This window comes from Podarcis gaigeae, assembly GCF_964106915.1.
Source record: "Podarcis gaigeae genome assembly, chromosome: 10".
Taxonomy (NCBI): domain Eukaryota; kingdom Metazoa; phylum Chordata; class Lepidosauria; order Squamata; family Lacertidae; genus Podarcis; species Podarcis gaigeae.
The window spans coordinates 62,379,421-62,404,209 of record NC_139686.1 but is presented as its reverse complement, the minus strand read 5'-3'; positions in this window follow the sequence as shown (position 1 = coordinate 62,404,209).

Here is a 24,789-nt window from a genome sequence, read left to right as displayed (position 1 = left end):
AGGAAAAGAAATCAGCCCTCCATAACTTAACCGGCAAAAATAGATATTTTTTTTAAAAAAATCCCTAAGCCCCGGGGTCACAATTTCAGCAAAAATCTGACTTTCGGCAATTCACTCAAAAATGCTGCCAAACAGTTGCAAATGCTCCGCTGAGATGTTTGTTGGTCACAACAGAAGGCTTTTAATCACAGGAAAAGAAATGAGCCCTTGACAACTTAACCGGCAGAAATAGATTTTTTTTGAAAAATCCCTAAGCCCCGGGGTCACAATTTCCGCAAACATCTGACTTTCGGCAATTCACTCAAAAATGCTGCCAAACGGTTGCAAATGCTCCCCTGAGAGGTTTGGCGGTCGAAACAGAAGGCTTTTTATCACAGGAAAAGAAATCAGCCCTTCACAAGTTAACGGGCAGAAAAAGATTTTTTTGAAAAAATCCCTAAGCCCCGGGGTCACAATTTAATCCAAAATCTGACTTTCGGCAATTCACAAAAAAATGCTGCCAAACGGTTGCAAATGCTCCCCTGAGAGGTTTGGCGGTCGAAACAGAAGGCTTTTTATCACAGGAAAAGAAATCAGCCCTTCACAAGTTAACGGGCTGAAAAAGATTTTTTTGAAAAAATGCCTAAGCCCCGGGGTCACAATTTCCGCAAAAATCTGACTTTCGGCAATTCACTCAAAAATGCTGCCAAATGGTTGCAAATGCTCCGCTGAGAGGTTTGGCGGTCAAAACAGAAGGCTTTTTATCACAGGAAAAGAAATGAGCCCTTGACAACTTAACCGGCAGAAATATATTTTTTTTAAAAAAAAATCCCTAAGCCCCGGGGTCACAATTTCATCCAAAATCTGACTTTCGGGAATTCACTCAAAAATGCTGCCAAACGGTTGCAAATGCTCCGCTGAGATGTTTGTTGGTCACAACAGAAGGCTTTTTATCACAGGAAAAGAAATGAGCCCTTGACAACTTAACCGGCAGAAATAGATTTTTTTTGAAAAATCCCTAAGCCCCGGGGTCACAATTTCATCCAAAATCTGACTTTCGGGAATTCACTCAAAAATGCTGCCAAACGGTTGCAAATGCTCCCCTGAGAGGTTTGGCGGTCGAAACAGAAGGCTTTTTATCACAGGAAAAGAAATCAGCCCTTGAAAACTTAACCGGCAGAAAAAGATTTTTTTGAAAAAATCCCTAAGCCCCGGGGTCACAATTTCCGCAAAAATCTGACTTTCGGCAATTCACTCAAAAATGCTGCCAAACGGTTGCAAATGCTCCCCTGAGAGGTTTGGCGGTCGAAACAGAAGGCTTTTTATCACAGGAAAAGAAATCAGCCCTTCACAAGTTAACGGGCAGAAAAAGATTTTTTGGAAAAAATCCCTAAGCCCCGGGGTCACAATTTAATCCAAAATCTGACTTTCGGCAATTCACAAAAAAATGCTGCCAAACGGTTGCAAATGCTCCCCTGAGAGGTTTGGCGGTCGAAACAGAAGGCTTTTTATCACAGGAAAAGAAATCAGCCCTTCACAAGTTAACGGGCAGAAAAAGATTTTTTTGAAAAAATCCCTAAGCCCCGGGGTCACAATTTCAGCAAAAATCTGACTTTTGGGAATTCACTCAAAAATGCTGCCAAACGGTTGCAAATGCTCCGCTGAGAGGTTTGGCGGTCAAAACAAAAGGCTTTTTAACACAGGAAAAGAAATCAGCCCTTGACAACTTAACTGGCAGAAAAAGATTTTTTTGAAAAAATCCCTAAGCCCCGGGGTCACAATTTCAGCAAAAATCTGACTTTTGGCAATTCACTCAAAAATGCTGCCAAACGGTTGCAAATGCTCCCCTGAGAAGTTTGGCAGTCGAAGCAGAAGGCTTTTTATCACAGGAAAAGAAATCAGCCCTTCACAAGTTAACTGGCAGAAAAAGATTTTTTTCAAAAAATTCCTAAGCCTCGGGGTCACGATTTCCGCAAAAATCTGACTTTTGGCAATTCACTCAAAAATGCTGCCAAACGGTTGCAAATGCTTCCCTGAGAGGTTTGGCGGTCGAAACAGAAGGCTTTTTACCACAGGAAAAGAAATCAGCCCTTGACAACTTAACCGGCAGAAATAGATTTTTTTGAAAAAATCCCTAAGCCCCGGGGTCACAATTTCCGCAAAAATCTGACTTTCGGGAATTCACTCAAAAATGCTGCCAAACGGTTGCAAATGCTCCCCTGAGAGGTTTGGCCGTCGAAACAGAAGGCTTTTTATCACAGGAAAAGAAATCAGCCCTCGATAACTTAACCGGCAGAAATAGATTTTTTTGAATAAATCCCTAAGCCCCGGGGTCACAATTTCAGCAAAAATCTGGCTTTTGGCAATTCACTCAAAAATGCTGCCAAACGGTTGCAAATGCTTCCCTGAGAGGTTTGGCGGTCGAAACAGAAGGCTTTTTATCACAGGAAGAGAAATCAGCCCTTGACAACTTAACCGGCAGAAAAAGATTTTTTTGAAAAAATCCCTAAGCCCCGGGGTCACAATTTCCGCAAAAATCTGACTTTCGGCAGTTCACTCAAAAATGCTGCCAAAAGGTTGCAAATACTCCCCTGAGAGGTTTGGCGGTCGAAACAGAAGGCTTTTTATCACAGGAAAAGAAATCAGCCCTCGATAACTTAACCGGCAGAAATAGATTTTTTTGAAAAAATCCCTAAGCCCCGGGGTCACAATTTCCGCAAAAATCTGACTTTCGGCAGTTCACTCAAAAATGCTGCCAAACGGTTGCAAATGCTCCCCTGAGAGGTTTGGCGGTCGAAACAGAAGGCTTTTTATCACAGGAAAAGTAATGAGCCTTGACAACTTAACAGGCAGAAAAAGATTTTTTTTGAAAAAATCCCTAAGCCACGGGGTCACAATTTAATCCAAAATCTGACTTTCGGCAATTCACTCAAAAATGCTGCCAAACGGTTTCAAATGCTCCCCTGAGAGGTTTGGCGGTCGAAACAGAAGTCTTTTTATCACAGGAAAAGAAATCCGCCCTTCACAAGTTAACGGGCAGAAAAAGATTTTATTGATAAAATCCCTAAGCCCCGGGGTCACAATTTCAGCAAAAATCTGACTTTCGGCAATTCACTCAAAAATGCTGCCAAACGGTTGCAAATGCTTCCCTGAGAAGTTTGGCGGTCGAAACAGAAGGCTTTTTATCACAGGAAAAGAAATGAGCCCTTGACAACTTAACCGGCAGAAATAGATTTTTTTTGAAAAAATCCCTAAGCCCCGGGGTCACAATTTCATCCAAAATCTGACTTTCGGGAATTCACTCAAAAATGCTGCCAAACGGTCGCAAATGCTCCCCTGAGAGGTTTGGCGGTCGAAACAAAAGGCTTTTTATCACAGGAAAAGAAATCAGCCCTTGACAACTTAACCGGCAGAAAAAGATTTTTTTTGAAAAAATCCCTAAGCCCCGGGGTCACAATTTCATCCAAAATCTGACTTTCGGCAATTCACTCAAAAATGCTGCCAAACGGTTGCAAATGCTCCCCTGAGAGGTTTGGCGGTCGAAACAGAAGGCTTTTTATCACAGGAAAAGAAATCAGCCCTTCACAAGTTAACGGGCAGAAAAAGATTTTATTGAAAAAATCCCTAAGCCCCGGGGTCACAATTTCAGCAAAAATCTGACTTTCGGCAATTCACTCAAAAATGCTGCCAAACAGTTGCTAATGCTCCCCTGAGAAGTTTGGCGGTCGAAACAGAAGGCTTTTTATCACAGGAAAAGAAATGAGCCCTTCACAAGTTAAATGGCAGAAAAAGATTTTTTTTGAAAAAAACCCTAAGCCCCGGGGTCACAATTTCATCCAAAATCTGACTTTCGGGAATTCTCTAAAAAATGCTGCCAAACGGTTGCAAATGCTCCCCTGAGAGGTTTGGCGGTCGAAACAGAAGGCTTTTTATCACAGGAAAAGAAATCAGCCCTTGACAACTTAACCGGCAGAAAAAGATTTTTTTTGAAAAAATCCCTAAGCCCCGGGGTCACAATTTCCGCAAAAATCTGACTTTCGGCAATTAACTCAAAAATGCTGCCAAACGGTTGCAAATGCTCCCCTGAGAGGTTTGGCGGTCGAAACAGAAGCCTTTTTATCACAGGAAAAGAAATCAGCCCTCGATAACTTAACCGGCAAAAATAGATTTTTTTTAAAAAAAAATCCCTAAGCCCCAGGGGTCACAATTTCAGCAAAAATCTGACTTTCGGCAATTCACTCAAAAATGCTGCCAAACGGTTGCAAATGCTCCCCTGAGAGGTTTGGCGGTCGAAACAGAAGGCTTTTTATCACAGGAAAAGAAATCAGCCCTTGACAACTTAACCGGCAGAAAAAGATTTTTTTTGAAAAAATCCCTAAGCCCCGGGGTCACAATTTAATCCAAAATCTGACTTTCGGCAATTCACTCAAAAATGCTGCCAAATGGTTGCAAATGCTCCCCTGAGAGGTTTGGCGGTCGAAACAGAAGGCTTTTTATCACAGGAAAAGAAATCAGCCCTTCACAAGTTAACGGGCAGAAAAAGATTTTTTTGAAAAAATCCCTAAGCCCCGGGGTCACAATTTCAGCAAAAATCTGACTTTCGGCAATTCACTCAAAAATGCTGCCAAACGGTTGCAAATGCTCCCCTGAGAGGTTTGGCTGTCGAAACAGAAGGCTTTTTATCACAGGAAAAGAAATCAGCCCTTGACAGCTTAACCGGCAGAAAAAGATTTTTTTTGAAAAAATCCCTAAGCCCCGGGGTCACAATTTAATCCAAAATCTGACTTTCGGCAATTCACTCAAAAATGCTGCCAAACGGTTGCAAATGCTCCCCTGAGAGGTTTGGCGGTCGAAACAGAAGGCTTTTTATCACAGGAAAAGAAATCAGCCCTTCACAAGTTAACGGGCAGAAAAAGATTTTTTTGAAAAAATCCCTAAGCCCCGGGGTCACAATTTCCGCAAAAATCTGACTTTCGGCAATTAACTCAAAAATGCTGCCAAACGGTTGCAAATGCTCCCCTGAGAGGTTTGGCGGTCGAAACAGAAGGCTTTTTATCACAGGAAAAGAAATCAGCCCTCGATAACTTAACCGGCAAAAATAGATTTTTTTAAAAAAAAAAATCCCTAAGCCCCAGGGGTCACAATTTCAGCAAAAATCTGACTTTCGGCAATTCACTCAAAAATGCTGCCAAACGGTTGCAAATGCTCGGCTGAGAGGTTTGGCGGACACAACAGAAGGCTTTTTATCACAGGAAAAGAAATGAGCCCTTGACAACTTAACCGGCAGAAATAGACTTTTTTTGAAAAAATCCCTAAGCCCCGGGGTTACAATTTCATCCAAAATCTGACTTTCGGGAATTCACTCAAAAATGCTGCCAAACGGTTGCAAATGCTCCCCTGAGAGGTTTGGCGGTCGAAAAAGAAGGCTTTTTATCACAGGAAAAGAAATCAGCCCTTGACAACTTAACCGGCAGAAAAATATTTTTTTTGAAAAAATCCCTCAGCCCCGGGGTCACAATTTAATCCAAAATCTGACTTTCGGCAATTCACTATAAAATGCTGCCAAACGGTTGCAAATGCTCCCCTGAGAGGTTTGGCGGTCGAAACAGAAGGCTTTTTATAACAGGAAAAGAAATCAGCCCTTCACAAGTTAACGGGCAGAAAAAGATTTTTTTGAAAAAATCCCTAAGCCCCGGGGTCACAATTTCCGCAAAAATCTGACTTTCGGCAATTAACTCAAAAATGCTGCCAAACGGTTGCAAATGCTCCCCTGAGAGGTTTGGCGGTCAAAACAGAAGGCTTTTTATCACAGGAAAAGAAATGAGCCCTTGACAACTTAACCGGCAGAAATAGATTTTTTTTGAAAAAATCCCTAAGCCCCGGGGTCACAATTTCATCCAAAATCTGACTTTCGGGAATTCACTCAAAAATGCTGCCAAACCGTTGCAAATGCTCCGCTGAGAAGTTTGGCGGTCGAAACAGAAGGCTTTTTATCACAGGAAAAGAAATCAGCCTAGACAACTTAACAGGCAGAAAAAGATTTTTTTTGAAAAAATCCCTAAGCCACGGGGTCACAATTTAATCCAAAATCTGACTTTCGGCAATTCACTCAAAAATGCTGCCAAACGGTTGCAAATGCTCCCCTGAGAGGTTTGGCGGTCGAAACAGAAGTCTTTTTATCACAGGAAAAGAAATCCGCCCTTCACAAGTTAACGGGCAGAAAAAGATTTTATTGATAAAATCCCTAAGCCCCGGGGTCACAATTTCAGCAAAAATCTGACTTTCGGCAATTCACTCAAAAATGCTGCCAAACGGTTGCAAATGCTTCCCTGAGAAGTTTGGCGGTCGAAACAGAAGGCTTTTTATCACAGGAAAAGAAATGAGCCCTTGACAACTTAACCGGCAGAAATAGATTTTTTTTGAAAAAATCCCTAAGCCCCGGGGTCACAATTTAATCCAAAATCTGACTTTCGGCAATTCACAAAAAAATGCTGCCAAACGGTTGCAAATGCTCCCCTGAGAGGTTTGGCGGTCGAAACAGAAGGCTTTTTATCACAGGAAAAGAAATCAGCCCTTCACAAGTTAACGGGCAGAAAAATATTTTTTTGAAAAAATCCCTAAGCCCCGGGGTCACAATTTCAGCAAAAATCTGACTTTTGGCAATTCACTCAAAAATGCTGCCAAACGGTTGCAAATGCTTCCCTGAGAGGTTTGGCGGTCGAAAAAGAAGGCTTTTTATCACAGGAAAAGAAATCAGCCCTTCACAAGTTAACGGGCAGAAAAAGATTTTTTTGAAAAAATGCCTAAGCCCCGGGGTCACAATTTCCGCAAAAATCTGACTTTCGGCAATTCACTCAAAAATGCTGCCAAATGGTTGCAAATGCTCCGCTGAGAGGTTTGGCGGTCAAAACAGAAGGCTTTTTATCACAGGAAAAGAAATGAGCCCTTGACAACTTAACCGGCAGAAATATATTTTTTTTAAAAAAAAATCCCTATGCCCCGGGGTCACAATTTCATCCAAAATCTGACTTTCGGGAATTCACTCAAAAATGCTGCCAAACGGTTGCAAATGCTCCGCTGAGAGGTTTGGCGGTCAAAACAGAAGGCTTTTAATCACAGGAAAAGAAATCAGCCCTTGACAACTTAACCGGCTGAAAAAGATTTTTTTGAAAAAATCCCTAAGCCCCGGGGTCACAATTTCAGCAAAAATCTGACTTTTGGCAATTCACTCAAAAATGCTGCCAAACGGTTGCAAATGCTCCCCTGAGAAGTTTGGCAGTCGAAGCAGAAGGCTTTTTATCACAGGAAAAGAAATCAGCCCTTCACAAGTTAACCGGCAGAAAAAGATTTTTTTGAAAAAATGCCTAAGCCCCGGGGTCACAATTTCCGCAAAAATCTGACTTTCGGCAATTCACTCAAAAATGCTGCCAAATGGTTGCAAATGCTCCGCTGAGAGGTTTGGCGGTCAAAACAGAAGGCTTTTTATCACAGGAAAAGAAATGAGCCCTTGACAACTTAACCGGCAGAAATATATATTTTTTTTAAAAAAATCCCTAAGCCCCGGGGTCACAATTTCATCCAAAATCTGACTTTCGGGAATTCACTCAAAAATGCTGCCAAACGGTTGCAAATGCTCCCCTGAGAGGTTTGGCGGTCGAAACAGAAGGCTTTTTATCACAGGAAAAGAAATCAGCCCTCGATAACTTAACCGGCAGAAATAGATTTTTTTGAAAAAATCCCTAAGCCCCGGGGTCACAATTTCAGCAAAAATCTGACTTTTAGCAATTCACTCAAAAATGCTGCCAAACGGTTGCAAATGCTTCCCTGAGAGGTTTGGCGGTCGAAACAGAAGGCTTTTTATCACAGAAAAAGAAATCAGCCCTTGACAACTTAACCGGCAGAAAAAGATTTTTTTGAAAAAATCCCTAAGCCCCGGGGTCACAATTTCAGCAGAAATCTGACTTTTGGCAATTCACTCAAAAATGCTGCCAAACGGTTGCAAATGCTCCCCTGAGAAGTTTGGCAGTCGAAGCAGAAGGCTTTTTATCAAAGGAAAAGAAATCAGCCCTTCACAAGTTAACGGGCAGAAAAAGATTTTTTTCAAAAAATCCCTAAGCCCCGGGGTCACGATTTCAGCAAAAATCTGACTTTCGGCAATTCACTCAAAAATGCTGCCAAACGGTTGCAAATGCTCCCCTGAGAAGTTTGGCGGTCGAAAAAGAAGGCTTTTTATCACAGGAAAAGAAATGAGCCCTTGACAACTTAACCGGCAGAAATATATTTTTTTTAAAAAAAAATCCCTATGCCCCGGGGTCACAATTTCATCCAAAATCTGACTTTCGGGAATTCACTCAAAAATGCTGCCAAACGGTTGCAAATGCTCCGCTGAGAGGTTTGGCGGTCAAAACAGAAGGCTTTTAATCACAGGAAAAGAAATCAGCCCTTGACAACTTAACCGGCTGAAAAAGATTTTTTTGAAAAAATCCCTAAGCCCCGGGGTCACAATTTCAGCAAAAATCTGACTTTTGGCAATTCACTCAAAAATGCTGCCAAACGGTTGCAAATGCTCCCCTGAGAAGTTTGGCAGTCGAAGCAGAAGGCTTTTTATCACAGGAAAAGAAATCAGCCCTTCACAAGTTAACCGGCAGAAAAAGATTTTTTTGAAAAAATGCCTAAGCCCCGGGGTCACAATTTCCGCAAAAATCTGACTTTCGGCAATTCACTCAAAAATGCTGCCAAATGGTTGCAAATGCTCCGCTGAGAGGTTTGGCGGTCAAAACAGAAGGCTTTTTATCACAGGAAAAGAAATGAGCCCTTGACAACTTAACCGGCAGAAATATATATTTTTTTAAAAAAAATCCCTAAGCCCCGGGGTCACAATTTCATCCAAAATCTGACTTTCGGGAATTCACTCAAAAATGCTGCCAAACGGTTGCAAATGCTCCCCTGAGAGGTTTGGCGGTCGAAACAGAAGGCTTTTTATCACAGGAAAAGAAATCAGCCCTCGATAACTTAACCGGCAGAAATAGATTTTTTTGAAAAAATCCCTAAGCCCCGGGGTCACAATTTCAGCAAAAATCTGACTTTTAGCAATTCACTCAAAAATGCTGCCAAACGGTTGCAAATGCTTCCCTGAGAGGTTTGGCGGTCGAAACAGAAGGCTTTTTATCACAGAAAAAGAAATCAGCCCTTGACAACTTAACCGGCAGAAAAAAATTTTTTTGAAAAAATCCCTAAGCCCCGGGGTCACAATTTCAGCAGAAATCTGACTTTTGGCAATTCACTCAAAAATGCTGCCAAACGGTTGCAAATGCTCCCCTGAGAAGTTTGGCAGTCGAAGCAGAAGGCTTTTTATCAAAGGAAAAGAAATCAGCCCTTCACAAGTTAACGGGCAGAAAAAGATTTTTTTCAAAAAATCCCTAAGCCCCGGGGTCACGATTTCAGCAAAAATCTGACTTTCGGCAATTCACTCAAAAATGCTGCCAAACGGTTGCAAATGCTCCCCTGAGAAGTTTGGCGGTCGAAAAAGAAGGCTTTTTATCACAGGAAAAGAAATGAGCCCTTGACAACTTAACCGGCAGAAATATATTTTTTTTGAAAAAATCCCTAAGCCCCGGGGTCACAATTTCATCCAAAATCTGACTTTCGGGAATTCACTCAAAAATGCTGCCAAACGGTTGCAAATGCTCCCCTGAGAGGTTTGGCGGTCAAAACAGAAGGCTTTTTATCACAGGAAAAGAAATCAGCCCTTGACAACTTAAATGTCAGAAAAAGATTTTTTTTTGAAAAAATCCCTAAGCCCCGGGGTCACAATTTAATCCAAAATCTGACTTTCGGCAATTCACTCAAAAATGCTGCCAAACGGTTGCAAATGCTCCCCTGAGAGGTTTGACGGTCGAAACAGAAGGCTTTTTATCACAGGAAAAGAAATCAGCCCTCCATAACTTAACCGGCAAAAATAGATATTTTTTTTAAAAAAATCCCTAAGCCCCGGGGTCACAATTTCAGCAAAAATCTGACTTTCGGCAATTCACTCAAAAATGCTGCCAAACAGTTGCAAATGCTCCGCTGAGATGTTTGTTGGTCACAACAGAAGGCTTTTAATCACAGGAAAAGAAATGAGCCCTTGACAACTTAACCGGCAGAAATAGATTTTTTTTGAAAAATCCCTAAGCCCCGGGGTCACAATTTCCGCAAACATCTGACTTTCGGCAATTCACTCAAAAATGCTGCCAAACGGTTGCAAATGCTCCCCTGAGAGGTTTGGCGGTCGAAACAGAAGGCTTTTTATCACAGGAAAAGAAATCAGCCCTTCACAAGTTAACGGGCAGAAAAAGATTTTTTTGAAAAAATCCCTAAGCCCCGGGGTCACAATTTAATCCAAAATCTGACTTTCGGCAATTCACAAAAAAATGCTGCCAAACGGTTGCAAATGCTCCCCTGAGAGGTTTGGCGGTCGAAACAGAAGGCTTTTTATCACAGGAAAAGAAATCAGCCCTTCACAAGTTAACGGGCTGAAAAAGATTTTTTTGAAAAAATCCCTAAGCCCTGGGGTCACAATTTCAGCAAAAATCTGACTTTTGGCAATTCACTCAAAAATGCTGCCAAACGGTTGCAAATGCTTCCCTGAGAGGTTTGGCGGTCGAAACAGAAGGCTTTTTATCACAGGAAAAGAAATCAGCCCTTCACAAGTTAACGGGCAGAAAAAGATTTTTTTGAAAAAATGCCTAAGCCCCGGGGTCACAATTTCCGCAAAAATCTGACTTTCGGCAATTCACTCAAAAATGCTGCCAAATGGTTGCAAATGCTCCGCTGAGAGGTTTGGCGGTCAAAACAGAAGGCTTTTTATCACAGGAAAAGAAATGAGCCCTTGACAACTTAACCGGCAGAAATATATTTTTTTTAAAAAAAAATCCCTAAGCCCCGGGGTCACAATTTCATCCAAAATCTGACTTTCGGGAATTCACTCAAAAATGCTGCCAAACGGTTGCAAATGCTCCGCTGAGAGGTTTGGCGGTCAAAACAGAAGGCTTTTAATCACAGGAAAAGAAATCAGCCCTTGACAACTTAACCGGCAGAAAAAGATTTTTTTGAAAAAATCCCTAAGCCCCGGGGTCACAATTTCAGCAAAAATCTGACTTTTGGCAATTCACTCAAAAATGCTGCCAAACGGTTGCAAATGCTCCCCTGAGAAGTTTGGCAGTCGAAGCAGAAGGCTTTTTATCACAGGAAAAGAAATCAGCCCTTCACAAGTTAACCGGCAGAAAAAGATTTTTTTTGAAAAAATCCCTAAGCCCCGGGTTCACAATTTAACCCAAAATCTGACTTTCGGCAATTCACTCAAAAATGCTGCCAAACAGTTGCAAATGCTCCGCTGAGAGGTTTGGCGGTCACAACAGAAGGCTTTTTATCACAGGAAAAAAATGAGCCCTTGACAACTTAACCGGCAGAAATAGATTTTTTTTTGAAAAATCCCTAAGCCCCGGGGTCACAATTTCATCCAAAATCTGACTTTCGGGAATTCACTCAAAAATGCTGCCAAACGGTTGCAAATGCTCCCCTGAGAGGTTTGGCGGTCGAAACAGAAGGCTTTTTATCACAGGAAAAGAAATCAGCCCTCGATAACTTAACCGGCAGAAATAGATTTTTTTGAAAAAATCCCTAAGCCCCGGGGTCACAATTTCAGCAAAAATCTGACTTTTAGCAATTCACTCAAAAATGCTGCCAAACGGTTGCAAATGCTTCCCTGAGAGGTTTGGCGGTCGAAACAGAAGGCTTTTTATCACAGAAAAAGAAATCAGCCCTTGACAACTTAACCGGCAGAAAAAGATTTTTTTGAAAAAATCCCTAAGACCCGGGGTCACAATTTCAGCAGAAATCTGACTTTTGGCAATTCACTCAAAAATGCTGCCAAACGGTTGCAAATGCTCCCCTGAGAAGTTTGGCAGTCGAAGCAGAAGGCTTTTTATCAAAGGAAAAGAAATCAGCCCTTCACAAGTTAACGGGCAGAAAAAGATTTTTTTCAAAAAATCCCTAAGCCCCGGGGTCACAATTTCAGCAAAAATCTGACTTTCGGCAATTCACTCAAAAATGCTGCCAAACGGTTGCAAATGCTCCCCTGAGAAGTTTGGCGGTCGAAACAGAAGGCTTTTTATCACAGGAAAAGAAATGAGCCCTTGACAACTTAACCGGCAGAAATATATTTTTTTTGAAAAAATCCCTAAGCCCCGGGGTCACAATTTCATCCAAAATCTGACTTTCGGGAATTCACTCAAAAATGCTGCCAAACGGTTGCAAATGCTCCCCTGAGAGGTTTGGCGGTCAAAACAGAAGGCTTTTTATCACAGGAAAAGAAATCAGCCCTTGACAACTTAAATGTCAGAAAAAGATTTTTTTTTGAAAAAATCCCTAAGCCCCGGGGTCACAATTTAATCCAAAATCTGACTTTCGGCAATTCACTCAAAAATGCTGCCAAACGGTTGCAAATGCTCCCCTGAAAGGTTTGACGGTCGAAACAGAAGGCTTTTTATCACAGGAAAAGAAATCAGCCCTCCATAACTTAACCGGCAAAAATAGATATTTTTTTTAAAAAAATCCCAAAGCCCCGGGGTCACAATTTCAGCAAAAATCTGACTTTCGGCAATTCACTCAAAAATGCTGCGAAACAGTTGCAAATGCTCCGCTGAGATGTTTGTTGGTCACAACAGAAGGCTTTTTATCACAGGAAAAGAAATGAGCCCTTGACAACTTAACCGGCAGAAATAGATTTTTTTTGAAAAATCCCTAAGCCCCGGGGTCACAATTTCATCCAAAATCTGACTTTCGGGAATTCACTCAAAAATGCTGCCAAACGGTTGCAAATGCTCCCCTGAGAGGTTTGGCGGTCGAAACAGAAGGCTTTTTATCACAGGAAAAGAAATCAGCCCTTGAAAACTTAACCGGCAGAAAAAGATTTTTTTGAAAAAATCCCTAAGCCCCGGGGTCACAATTTCCGCAAAAATCTGACTTTCGGGAATTCACTCAAAAATGCTGCCAAACGGTTGCAAATGCTCCCCTGAGAGGTTTGGCGGTCGAAACAGAAGGCTTTTTATCACAGGAAAAGAAATCAGCCCTTCACAAGTTAACGGGCAGAAAAAGATTTTTTGGAAAAAATCCCTAAGCCCCGGGGTCACAATTTAATCCAAAATCTGACTTTCGGCAATTCACAAAAAAATGCTGCCAAACGGTTGCAAATGCTCCCCTGAGAGGTTTGGCGGTCGAAACAGAAGGCTTTTTATCACAGGAAAAGAAATCAGCCCTTCACAAGTTAACGGGCAGAAAAAGATTTTTTTGAAAAAATCCCTAAGCCCCGGGGTCACAATTTCAGCAAAAATCTGACTTTCGGGAATTCACTCAAAAATGCTGCCAAACGGTTGCAAATGCTCCGCTGAGAGGTTTGGCGGTCAAAACAAAAGGCTTTTTAACACAGGAAAAGAAATCAGCCCTTGACAACTTAACTGGCAGAAAAAGATTTTTTTGAAAAAATCCCTAAGCCCCGGGGTCACAATTTCAGCAAAAATCTGACTTTTGGCAATTCACTCAAAAATGCTGCCAAACGGTTGCAAATGCTCCCCTGAGAAGTTTGGCAGTCGAAGCAGAAGGCTTTTTATCACAGGAAAAGAAATCAGCCCTTCACAAGTTAACTGGCAGAAAAAGATTTTTTTCAAAAAATTCCTAAGCCTCGGGGTCACGATTTCCGCAAAAATCTGACTTTTGGCAATTCACTCAAAAATGCTGCCAAACGGTTGCAAATGCTTCCCTGAGAGGTTTGGCGGTCGAAACAGAAGGCTTTTTACCACAGGAAAAGAAATCAGCCCTTGACAACTTAACCGGCAGAAATAGATTTTTTTGAAAAAATCCCTAAGCCCCGGGGTCACAATTTCCGCAAAAATCTGACTTTCGGGAATTCACTCAAAAATGCTGCCAAACGGTTGCAAATGCTCCCCTGAGAGGTTTGGCGGTCGAAACAGAAGGCTTTTTATCACAGGAAAAGAAATCAGCCCTCGATAACTTAACCGGCAGAAATAGATTTTTTTGAATAAATCCCTAAGCCCCGGGGTCACAATTTCAGCAAAAATCTGGCTTTTGGCAATTCACTCAAAAATGCTGCCAAACGGTTGCAAATGCTTCCCTGAGAGGTTTGGCGGTCGAAACAGAAGGCTTTTTATCACAGGAAGAGAAATCAGCCCTTGACAACTTAACCGGCAGAAAAAGATTTTTTTGAAAAAATGCCTAAGCCCCGGGGTCACAATTTCCGCAAAAATCTGACTTTCGGCAGTTCACTCAAAAATGCTGCCAAAAGGTTGCAAATACTCCCCTGAGAGGTTTGGCGGTCGAAACAGAAGGCTTTTTATCACAGGAAAAGAAATCAGCCCTCGATAACTTAACCGGCAGAAATAGATTTTTTTGAAAAAATCCCTAAGCCCCGGGGTCACAATTTCCGCAAAAATCTGACTTTCGGCAGTTCACTCAAAAATGCTGCCAAACGGTTGCAAATGCTCCCCTGAGAGGTTTGGCGGTCGAAACAGAAGGCTTTTTATCACAGGAAAAGTAATGAGCCCTTGACAACTTAACCGGCAGAAATAGATTTTTTTTGAAAAAATCCCTAAGCCCCGGGGTTACAATTTCAGCAAAAATCTGACTTTCGGCAATTCACTCAAAAATGCTGCCAAACGGTTGCAAATGCTCCCCTGAGAGGTTTGGCGGTCGAAACAGAAGGCTTTTTATCACAGGAAAAGAAATCAGCCTTGACAACTTAACAGGCAGAAAAAGATTTTTTTTGAAAAAATCCCTAAGCCACGGGGTCACAATTTAATCCAAAATCTGACTTTCGGGAATTCACTCAAAAATGCTGCCAAACGGTTGCAAATGCTCCCCTGAGAGGTTTGGCGGTCGAAACAGAAGTCTTTTTATCACAGGAAAAGAAATCCGCCCTTCACAAGTTAACGGGCAGAAAAAGATTTTATTGATAAAATCCCTAAGCCCCGGGGTCACAATTTCAGCAAAAATCTGACTTTCGGCAATTCACTCAAAAATGCTGCCAAACGGTTGCAAATGCTTCCCTGAGAAGTTTGGCGGTCGAAACAGAAGGCTTTTTATCACAGGAAAAGAAATGAGCCCTTGACAACTTAACCGGCAGAAATAGATTTTTTTTGAAAAAATCCCTAAGCCCCGGGGTCACAATTTCATCCAAAATCTGACTTTCGGGAATTCACTCAAAAATGCTGCCAAACGGTCGCAAATGCTCCCCTGAGAGGTTTGGCGGTCGAAACAAAAGGCTTTTTATCACAGGAAAAGAAATCAGCCCTTGACAACTTAACCGGCAGAAAAAGATTTTTTTTGAAAAAATCCCTAAGCCCCGGGGTCACAATTTCATCCAAAATCTGACTTTCGGCAATTCACTCAAAAATGCTGCCAAACGGTTGCAAATGCTCCCCTGAGAGGTTTGGCGGTCGAAACAGAAGGCTTTTTATCACAGGAAAAGAAATCAGCCCTTCACAAGTTAACGGGCAGAAAAAGATTTTATTGAAAAAATCCCTAAGCCCCGGGGTCACAATTTCAGCAAAAATCTGACTTTCGGCAATTCACTCAAAAATGCTGCCAAACAGTTGCTAATGCTCCCCTGAGAAGTTTGGCGGTCGAAACAGAAGGCTTTTTATCACAGGAAAAGAAATGAGCCCTTCACAAGTTAAATGGCAGAAAAAGATTTTTTTTGAAAAAAACCCTAAGCCCCGGGGTCACAATTTCATCCAAAATCTGACTTTCGGGAATTCTCTAAAAAATGCTGCCAAACGGTTGCAAATGCTCCCCTGAGAGGTTTGGCGGTCGAAACAGAAGGCTTTTTATCACAGGAAAAGAAATCAGCCCTTGACAACTTAACCGGCAGAAAAAGATTTTTTTTGAAAAAATCCCTAAGCCCCGGGGTCACAATTTCCGCAAAAATCTGACTTTCGGCAATTAACTCAAAAATGCTGCCAAACGGTTGCAAATGCTCCCCTGAGAGGTTTGGCGGTCGAAACAGAAGCCTTTTTATCACAGGAAAAGAAATCAGCCCTCGATAACTTAACCGGCAAAAATAGATTTTTTTTAAAAAAAAATCCCTAAGCCCCAGGGGTCACAATTTCAGCAAAAATCTGACTTTCGGCAATTCACTCAAAAATGCTGCCAAACGGTTGCAAATGCTCCCCTGAGAGGTTTGGCGGTCGAAACAGAAGGCTTTTTATCACAGGAAAAGAAATCAGCCCTTGACAACTTAACCGGCAGAAAAAGATTTTTTTTGAAAAAATCCCTAAGCCCCGGGGTCACAATTTAATCCAAAATCTGACTTTCGGCAATTCACTCAAAAATGCTGCCAAATGGTTGCAAATGCTCCCCTGAGAGGTTTGGCGGTCGAAACAGAAGGCTTTTTATCACAGGAAAAGAAATCAGCCCTTCACAAGTTAACGGGCAGAAAAAGATTTTTTTGAAAAAATCCCTAAGCCCCGGGGTCACAATTTCAGCAAAAATCTGACTTTCGGCAATTCACTCAAAAATGCTGCCAAACGGTTGCAAATGCTCCCCTGAGAGGTTTGGCTGTCGAAACAGAAGGCTTTTTATCACAGGAAAAGAAATCAGCCCTTGACAGCTTAACCGGCAGAAAAAGATTTTTTTTGAAAAAATCCCTAAGCCCCGGGGTCACAATTTAATCCAAAATCTGACTTTCGGCAATTCACTCAAAAATGCTGCCAAACGGTTGCAAATGCTCCCCTGAGAGGTTTGGCGGTCGAAACAGAAGGCTTTTTATCACAGGAAAAGAAATCAGCCCTTCACAAGTTAACGGGCAGAAAAAGATTTTTTTGAAAAAATCCCTAAGCCCCGGGGTCACAATTTCCGCAAAAATCTGACTTTCGGCAATTAACTCAAAAATGCTGCCAAACGGTTGCAAATGCTCCCCTGAGAGGTTTGGCGGTCGAAACAGAAGGCTTTTTATCACAGGAAAAGAAATCAGCCCTCGATAACTTAACCGGCAAAAATAGATTTTTTTTTTTAAAAAAATCCCTAAGCCCCAGGGGTCACAATTTCAGCAAAAATCTGACTTTCGGCAATTCACTCAAAAATGCTGCCAAACGGTTGCAAATGCTCGGCTGAGAGGTTTGGCGGACACAACAGAAGGCTTTTTATCACAGGAAAAGAAATGAGCCCTTGACAACTTAACCGGCAGAAATAGACTTTTTTTGAAAAAATCCCTAAGCCCCGGGGTTACAATTTCATCCAAAATCTGACTTTCGGGAATTCACTCAAAAATGCTGCCAAACGGTTGCAAATGCTCCCCTGAGAGGTTTGGCGGTCGAAAAAGAAGGCTTTTTATCACAGGAAAAGAAATCAGCCCTTGACAACTTAACCGGCAGAAAAATATTTTTTTTGAAAAAATCCCTCAGCCCCGGGGTCACAATTTAATCCAAAATCTGACTTTCGGCAATTCACTATAAAATGCTGCCAAACGGTTGCAAATGCTCCCCTGAGAGGTTTGGCGGTCGAAACAGAAGGCTTTTTATAACAGGAAAAGAAATCAGCCCTTCACAAGTTAACGGGCAGAAAAAGATTTTTTTGAAAAAATCCCTAAGCCCCGGGGTCACAATTTCCGCAAAAATCTGACTTTCGGCAATTAACTCAAAAATGCTGCCAAACGGTTGCAAATGCTCCCCTGAGAGGTTTGGCGGTCAAAACAGAAGGCTTTTTATCACAGGAAAAGAAATGAGCCCTTGACAACTTAACCGGCAGAAATAGATTTTTTTTGAAGAAATCCCTAAGCCCCGGGGTCACAATTTCATCCAAAATCTGACTTTCGGGAATTCACTCAAAAATGCTGCCAAACCGTTGCAAATGCTCCCCTGAGAGGTTTGGCGGTCGAAACAGAAGGCTTTTTATCACAGGAAGAGAAATCAGCCCTTGACAACTTAACCGGCAGAAAAAGATTTTTTTGAAAAAATCCCTAAGCCCCGGGGTCACAATTTCCGCAAAAATCTGACTTTCGGCAGTTCACTCAAAAATGCTGCCAAACGGTTGCAAATGCTCCCCTGAGAGGTTTGGCGGTCGAAACAGAAGGCTTTTTATCACAGGAAAAGTAATGAGCCCTTGACAACTTAACCGGCAGAAATAGATTTTTTTTGAAAAAATCCCTAAGCCCCGGGGTCACAATTTCATCCAAAATCTGACTTTCGGGAATTCACTCAAAAATGCTGCCAAACCGTTGCAAATGCTCCCCTGAGAGGTTTGGCGGTCGAAACAGAAGGCTTTTTATCACAGGAAGAGAAATCAGCCCTTGACAACTTAACCGGCAGAAAAAGATTTTTTTGAAAAAATCCCTAAGCCCCGGGGTCACAATTTCCGCAAAAATCTGACTTTCGGCAGTTCACTCAAAAATGCTGCCAAACGGTTCCAAATGCTCCCCTGAGAGGTTTGGCGGTCGAAACAGAAGGCTTTTTATCACAGGAAAAGTAATGAGCCCTTGACAACTTAACCGGCAGAAATAGATTTTTTTTGAAAAAATCCCTATGCCACGGGGTCACAATTTAATCCAAAATCTGACTTTCGGCAATTCACTCAAAAATGCTGCCAAACGGTTGCAAATGCTCCCCTGAGAGGTTTGGCGGTCGAAACAGAAGGCTTTTTATCACAGGAAAAGAAATCAGCCTTGACAACTTAACAGGCAGAAAAAGATTTTTTTTGAAAAAATCCCTATGCCACGGGGTCACAATTTAATCCAAAATCTGACTTTCGGCAATTCACTCAAAAATGCTGCCAAACGGTTGCAAATGCTCCCCTGAGAGGTTTGGCGGTCGAAACAGAAGTCTTTTTATCACAGGAAAAGAAATCAGCCCTTCACAAGTTAACGGGCAGAAAAAGATTTTATTGAAAAAATCCCTAAGCCCCGGGGTCACAATTTCAGCAAAAATCTGACTTTCGGCAATTCACTCAAAAATGCTGCCAAACGGTTGCAAATGATCCCCTGAGAAGTTTGGCGGTCGAAACAGAAGGCTTTTTATCACAGGAAAAGAAATGAGCCCTTGACAACTTAACCGGCAGAAATAGATTTTTTTTGAAAAAATCCCTAAGCCCCGGGGTCACAATTTAATCCAAAATCTGACTTTCGGGAATTCACTCAAAAATGCTGCCAAACGGTTGCAAATGCTCCCCTGAGAGGTTTGGCGGTCGAAACAGAAGGCTTTTTATCACAGGAAAAGAAATCAGCCCTCGATAACTTAACCGGCAAAAATAGATTTTTTTTAAAAAAAAAAAATCCCTAAGCCCCAGGGGTCACAATTTCAGCAAAAATCTGACTTTCGGCAATTCACTCAAAAATGCTGCCAAACGGTTGCAAATGCTCGGCTGAGAGGTTTGGCGGACACAACAGAAGGCTTTTTATCACAGGAAAAGAAATGAGCCCTTGACAACTTAACCGGCAGAAATAGACTTTTTTTGAAAAAATCCCTAAGCCCCGGGGTTACAATTTCATCCAAAATCTGACTTTCGGGAATTCACTCAGAAATGCTGCCAAACGGTTGCAAATGCTCCCCTGAGAGGTTTGGCGGTCGAAAAAGAAGGCTTTTTATCACAGGAAAAGAAATCAGCCCTTGACAACTTAACCGGCAGAAAAATATTTTTTTTGAAAAAATCCCTCAGCCCCGGGGTCACAATTTAATCCAAAATCTGACTTTCGGCAATTCACTCAAAAATGCTGCCAAAGGGTTGCAAATGCTCCCCTGTGAGGTTTGGCGGTCGAAACAGAAGGCTTTTTATCACAGGAAAAGAAATCAGCCCTTCACAAGTTAACGGGCAGAAAAAGATTTTTTTGAAAAAATCCATAAGCCCCGGGTCACAATTTCAGCAAAAATCTGACTTTCGGCAATTCACTCAAAAATGCTGCCAAACGGTTGCAAATGCTCCCCTGAGAGGTTTGGCGGTCGAAACAGAAGGCTTTTTATCACAGGAAAAGAAATCAGCCCTTCACAAGTTAACGGGCAGAAAAAGATTTTTTTGAAAAAATCCCAAAGCCCCGGGGTCACAATTTCCGCAAAAATCTGACTTTCGGCAATTAACTCAAAAATGCTGCCAAACGGTTGCAAATGCTCCCCTGAGAGGTTTGGCGGTCGAAACAGAAGGCTTTTTATCACAGGAAAAGAAATGAGCCCTTGACAACTTAACCGGCAGAAATAGATTTTTTTTGAAAAAATCCCTAAGCCCCGGGGTCACAATTTCATCCAAAATCTGACTTTCAGGAATTCACTCAAAAATGCTGCCAAACCGTTGCAAATGCTCCCCTGAGAGGTTTGGCGGTCGAAACAGATGGCTTTTTATCACAGGAAGAGAAATCAGCCCTTGACAACTTAACCGGCAGAAAAAGATTTTTTTGAAAAAATCCCTAAGCTCCGGGGTCACAATTTCCGCAAAAATCTGACTTTCGGCAGTTCACTCAAAAATGCTGCCAAACGGTTGCAAATGCTCCCCTGAGAGGTTTGGCGGTCGAAACAGAAGGCTTTTTATCACAGGAAAAGTAATGAGCCCTTGACAACTTAACCGGCAGAAATAGATTTTTTTTGAAAAAATCCCTAAGCCCCGGGGTTACAATTTCAGCAAAAATCTGACTTTCGGCAATTCACTCAAAAATGCTGCCAAACGGTTGCAAATGCTCCCCTGAGAGGTTTGGCGGTCGAAACAGAAGGCTTTTTATCGCAGGAAAAGAAATCAGCCTTGACAACTTAACAGGCAGAAAAAGATTTTTTTTTGAAAAAATCCCTATGCCACGGGGTCACAATTTAATCCAAAATCTGACTTTCGGCAATTCACTCAAAAATGCTGCCAAACGGTTGCAAATGCTCCCCTGAGAGGTTTGGCAGTCGAAACAGAAGTCTTTTTATCACAGGAAAAGAAATCAGCCCTTCACAAGTTAACGGGCAGAAAAAGATTTTATTGAAAAAATCCCTAAGCCCCGGGGTCACAATTTCAGCAAAAATCTGACTTTCGGCAATTCACTCAAAAATGCTGCCAAACGGTTGCAAATGCTCCCCTGAGAAGTTTGGCGGTCGAAACAGAAGGCTTTTTATCACAGGAAAAGAAATGAGCCCTTGACAACTTAACCGGCAGAAATAGATTTTTTTTGAAAAAATCCCTAAGCCCCGGGGTCACAATTTCATCCAAAATCTGACTTTCGGGAATTCACTCAAAAATGCTGCCAAACGGTTGCAAATGCTCCCCTGAGAGGTTTGGCGGTCGAAACAAAAGGCTTCTTATCACAGGAAAAGAAATCAGCCCTTGACAACTTAACCGGCAGAAAAAAATTTTTTTTGAAAAAATCCCTAAGCCCCGGGGTCACAATTTCATCCAAAATCTGACTTTCGGCAATTCACTCAAAAATGCTGCCAAACGGTTGCAAATGCTCCCCTGAGAGGTTTGGCGGTCGAAACAGAAGGCTTTTTATCACAGGAAAAGAAAACAGCCCTTCACAAGTTAACGGGCAGAAAAAGATTTTATTGAAAAAATCCCTAAGCCCCGGGGTCACAATTTCAGCAAAAATCTGACTTTCGGCAATTCACTCAAAAATGCTGCCAAACAGTTGCTAATGCTCCCCTGAGAAGTTTGGCGGTTGAAACAGAAGGCATTTTATCACAGGAAAAGAAATGAGCCCTTGACAACTTAAATGGCAGAAAAAGATTTTTTTTGAAAAAATCCCTAAGCCCCGGGGTCACAATTTCAGCAAAAATCTGACTTTCGGCAATTCACTCAAAAATGCTGCCAAACGGTTGCAAATGCTCCCCTGAGAGGTTTGGCGGTCGAAACAGAAGGCTTTTTATCACAGGAAAAGAAATCAGCCCTTGACAACTTAACCGGAAGAAAAAGATTTTTTTTGAAAAAATCCCTAAGCCCCGGGGTCTCAATTTAATCCAAAATCTGACTTTCGGCAATTCACTCAAAAATGCTGCCAAACGGTTGCAAATGCTCCCCTGAGAGGTTTGGCGGTCGAAACAGAAGGCTTTTTATCACAGGAAAAGAAATCAGCCCTTCACAAGTTAACGGGCAGAAAAAGATTTTTTTGAAAAAATCCCTAAGCCCCGGGGTCACAATTTCCGCAAAAATCTGACTTTCGGCAATTAACTCAAAAATGCTGCCAAACGGTTGCAAATGCTCCCCTGAGAGGTTTGGCGGTCGAAACAGAAGGCTTTTTATCACAGGAAAAGAAATCAGCCCTTGACAACTTAACCGGCAGAAAAAGATTTTTTTTGAAAAAATCCCTAAGCCCCGGGGTCACAATTTAATCCAAAATCTGACTTTCGGCAATTCACTCAAAAATGCTGCCAAACGGTTGCAAATGTTCCCTGAGAGGTTTGGCGGTCGAAACAGAAGGCTTTTTATCACAGGAAAAGAAATCAGCCCTCGATAACTTAACCGGCAAAAATAGATTTTTTTTAAAAAAAAAAATCCCTAAGCCCCAGGGGTCACAATTTCAGCAAAAATCTGACTTTCGGCAATTCACTCAAAAATGCTGCCAAACGGTTGCAAATGCTCGGCTGAGAGGTTTGGCGGACACAACAGAAGGCTTTTTATCACAGGAAAAGAAATGAGCCCTTGACAACTTAACCGGCAGAAATAGACTTTTTTTGAAAAAATCCCTAAGCTCCGGGGTTACAATTTCATCCAAAATCTGACTTTCGGGAATTCACTCAGAAATGCTGCCAAACGGTTGCAAATGCTCCCCTGAGAGGTTTGGCGGTCGAAAAAGAAGGCTTTTTATCACAGGAAAAGAAATCAGCCCTTGACAACTTAACCGGCAGAAAAATATTTTTTTTGAAAAAATCCCTCAGCCCCGGGGTCACAATTTAATCCAAAATCTGACTTTCGGCAATTCACTCAAAAATGCTGCCAAAGGGTTGCAAATGCTCCCCTGTGAGGTTTGGCGGTCGAAACAGAAGGCTTTTTATCACAGGAAAAGAAATCAGCCCTTCACAAGTTAACGGGCAGAAAAAGATTTTTTTGAAAAAATCCATAAGCCCCGGGTCACAATTTCAGCAAAAATCTGACTTTCGGCAATTCACTCAAAAATGCTGCCAAACGGTTGCAAATGCTCCCCTGAGAGGTTTGGCGGTCGAAACAGAAGGCTTTTTATCACAGGAAAAGAAATCAGCCCTTCACAAGTTAACGGGCAGAAAAAGATTTTTTTGAAAAAATCCCAAAGCCCCGGGGTCACAATTTCCGCAAAAATCTGACTTTCGGCAATTAACTCAAAAATGCTGCCAAACGGTTGCAAATGCTCCCCTGAGAGGTTTGGCGGTCGAAACAGAAGGCTTTTTATCACAGGAAAAGAAATGAGCCCTTGACAACTTAACCGGCAGAAATAGATTTTTTTTGAAAAAATCCCTAAGCCCCGGGGTCACAATTTCATCCAAAATCTGACTTTCGGGAATTCACTCAAAAATGCTGCCAAACCGTTGCAAATGCTCCCCTGAGAGGTTTGGCGGTCGAAACAGATGGCTTTTTATCACAGGAAGAGAAATCAGCCCTTGACAACTTAACCGGCAGAAAAAGATTTTTTTGAAAAAATCCCTAAGCCCCGGGGTCACAATTTCATCCAAAATCTGACTTTCGGGAATTCACTCAAAAATGCTGCCAAACGGTTGCAAATGCTCCCCTGAGAGGTTTGGCGGTCGAAACAAAAGGCTTCTTATCACAGGAAAAGAAATCAGCCCTTGACAACTTAACCGGCAGAAAAAAATTTTTTTTGAAAAAATCCCTAAGCCCCGGGGTCACAATTTCATCCAAAATCTGACTTTCGGCAATTCACTCAAAAATGCTGCCAAACGGTTGCAAATGCTCCCCTGAGAGGTTTGGCGGTCGAAACAGAAGGCTTTTTATCACAGGAAAAGAAAACAGCCCTTCACAAGTTAACGGGCAGAAAAAGATTTTATTGAAAAAATCCCTAAGCCCCGGGGTCACAATTTCAGCAAAAATCTGACTTTCGGCAATTCACTCAAAAATGCTGCCAAACAGTTGCTAATGCTCCCCTGAGAAGTTTGGCGGTTGAAACAGAAGGCATTTTATCACAGGAAAAGAAATGAGCCCTTGACAACTTAAATGGCAGAAAAAGATTTTTTTTGAAAAAATCCCTAAGCCCCGGGGTCACAATTTCAGCAAAAATCTGACTTTCGGCAATTCACTCAAAAATGCTGCCAAACGGTTGCAAATGCTCCCCTGAGAGGTTTGGCGGTCGAAACAGAAGGCTTTTTATCACAGGAAAAGAAATCAGCCCTTGACAACTTAACCGGAAGAAAAAGATTTTTTTTGAAAAAATCCCTAAGCCCCGGGGTCTCAATTTAATCCAAAATCTGACTTTCGGCAATTCACTCAAAAATGCTGCCAAACGGTTGCAAATGCTCCCCTGAGAGGTTAGGCGGTCAAAACAGAAGGCTTTTTATCACAGGAAAAGAAATCAGCCCTTCACAAGTTAACGGGCAGAAAAAGATTTTTTTGAAAAAATCCCTAAGCCCCGGGGTCACAATTTCCGCAAAAATCTGACTTTCGGCAATTAACTCAAAAATGCTGCCAAACGGTTGCAAATGCTCCCCTGAGAGGTTTGGCGGTCGAAACAGAAGGCTTTTTATCACAGGAAAAGAAATCAGCCCTTGACAACTTAACCGGCAGAAAAAGATTTTTTTTGAAAAAATCCCTAAGCCCCGGGGTCACAATTTAATCCAAAATCTGACTTTCGGCAATTCACTCAAAAATGCTGCCAAACGGTTG